The sequence below is a fragment of the Chiloscyllium plagiosum genome, chromosome 9, assembly GCF_004010195.1.
Source record: "Chiloscyllium plagiosum isolate BGI_BamShark_2017 chromosome 9, ASM401019v2, whole genome shotgun sequence".
Classification (NCBI taxonomy): Eukaryota; Metazoa; Chordata; class Chondrichthyes; order Orectolobiformes; family Hemiscylliidae; genus Chiloscyllium; species Chiloscyllium plagiosum.
The window spans coordinates 61,711,318-61,713,882 of NC_057718.1; the positions used below are offsets into that span (position 1 = coordinate 61,711,318).

Below are 2,565 nucleotides of genomic sequence, written 5' to 3' on the forward strand. Positions count from 1 at the left end.
CCCTCCAACCATAAGGGATGAACTCGGATTTCACCAGTTTCCTCATTTCCCCTCCCCCCACCTTGTCTCAGTCGCCTGCTGGACAAACTTTCCTCATTCCTGAAGAAAGGCTTATGCCCGAAACGTCGATTCTCCTGTTCCCTGGATGCTGCCTGACCTGCTGCGCTTTTCCAGCAACACATTTTCAGCTCTGATCTCCAGCATCTGCAGACCTCACTTTCTCCTATCCTGACCATTATGCTCGGTATTTCAGTATTTGTGTTGAAGTTTTTGTGTTACGTTTAAAATGCATATTATCACAGCACTAAAGAAAATAGGTTACTTGGAGAATAGCTTTGTAAATTCCATACCACACAAGCTTGTATGTTGTGTGGAACACTTTGATGCCATTCGAAGAGATTCTCTACATGCTTTATTGTTTGTATATTGAGAAGCCTTTACTTTCACTTGTAAAAAGTATGATTGAGTAGTTCCATTGGACTGGGAATATTGAACAAAGTAGCTGATATATCTGGAAAATCTCACTCCAAACAGATCTGTAGGCTTTTCGATAGAACATAAATCTAAATTATTCCAATTTTCTCCAAACTCTCATGGATATGCTTTCTGGTGGTTCACCCATTCTCACATCCAGTAGGTGCTGATTTTAGATTATTCGTGGTGAGCCACAACAGTTGAATTCCACCATTGTCTAAGTGATAGCTTCACTTTTCAATTTTTCCACTGAAGACCAACGATGAATATGAGGGTGCTGGATTCTTTAACTCCCTTGTTCAAGGTCACTAAGGTCCACTGTAATGATCCAATAAATCTTGGTTAACTTGGCATAAACCAGGGAATGAATCTGAAGTTTCAATGTCGAGGGGTAGCACTGTCACCTCAGGATCACACATTCAAGCATCTAGTAGTGATTTGAGCACTCGATCTAGTAATTACGGAGGAGGCCCTGAATTTTCCTAGCTGCAGTTGTTCAGAATGAGATGCTAAACCAAATGTCCCTGTCTTTTCTTCTTAGTGGGTATTAATATCTCAAAATGCCAAAAAAAAGGTTTCTAGCCACAAGTGGTCTTTCAGCCAATATCACTAAAGGAGGTTACCTGGTTACTTATTGCAATTTTATGATGTGGACTTTCATTGTGTGCATACGGCTCTGTTCCACTATACTATAACAGTGACTCCACTTTAAAAGTAATTGATCGACTGAGAATTGTACTGGGATGGTTTGAGGTCCCGAAAGCCCCATCACAAACTCTATGCTTTCACCTTTGATGGCTTCCTTCTCCTTAGCCGATACCTCACCTGTCAAAAGCCAAATCCTTGACTCAGAATTAATTGCTCTTAACTGAAAAAGTTTCCGACATTTAAGTAACTTTATAAATGCAAGCACGATCATTTGTGGAGATGGTTTGACTCTGAGGGCCCTATTTCAGTAAATGGCCATTTTACTTTCAAGAACTAGAGTGAATTGCAGGCCTTGCCTATGGCTCCACAATGAAATATATGATGTTGTATCTTCCCACCTTTCAAACCTACAACCATTACCATCTACTCAGCAAGTAGATAAGAACAGCACCACTTATAAGTTCTCCTCCAAGCCACACACCATCCTGACTTGGAAGTGGATGACTATTCCTTCATTGTTATTGGGCAAAAATCCTGGAATTCCCTCCCTAGGGCATTGTGGGTCTATCTAAGGACATGAAAGCAGTGGATCAAGAAGGCAATTCACCACTACCTTCTCAACAGCAACTAGAGATGGGCAATAAATGCTGGCCCAGCCAGCGATGCCCACATCCATAAATGTACAAAACAAAACCTCAAGGCACCAGGAGTAATCTAAGGAGGTGAATTTCACAAGTGCCTGAGGGAGGCAGCAATTTCCACACTCTCCTCTGGAGACACATGCTGTCACTTTGTAGTTGCTGAGATAAGATCAGTAGTTTCCCCATTATTAGCCTGAACAAACATTACCAAAAGGACAGATATTGTGACACGTTCCTTTGGCATGTTTTTCTGTTAGTCCAGTACTAGGGAGGGGTTGGTTACCTCAGTTGACTGGACAGCTTGCTTACAATGCAGACTGATGCCAACTGTGTGGGTTCCATTCCTGCACCTGTTGTGGTTACCAAGAAGGATTCTTTCTCAATCTCTCCCCTTGTTCAAGGTGTGGTGACCCTCAGTTTAAATCACCACCAGTTGTCTTTCTCTAATGAGACAGCAGGAATATGGCAACATTACCTTTTTACTATATTAAATCAGTTTAACTTCACAACATGTACAAATCAAATACAGGAATGAAAACTCACCACTGCCTACCAAGGCTAGAATTTGAAACTATTCTCCAGTAGAATGACAGAGGGTGGTGATGGAGGGTTGTTTTTCAGACTGGAAGCTTGTGACCAGTGGAGTGCCACAAGGATTGGTGCTGGATCCTCTACTTTTTGTCATTTACATAGATGGTTTGGATGCAAGCATAAGAGGTACAGTTAGTAAGTTTGCAGATGACACCAAAATTGGAGGTGTAGTGGACAGCGAAGAGGGTTACCTCAGATTACAACAGGATCT

At 41.8% G+C, this 2,565-nt stretch overlaps 1 protein-coding gene across 1 annotated transcript in view; it reads right to left on the reverse strand.

Moving 5' to 3' along the window:
- Positions 1 to 2,565, reverse strand: part of bcl11aa (BAF chromatin remodeling complex subunit BCL11A a) — a 285,572-nt gene that overhangs the window by 63,635 nt on the left and 219,372 nt on the right. The gene's annotated exons all lie outside the window — the stretch shown is intronic.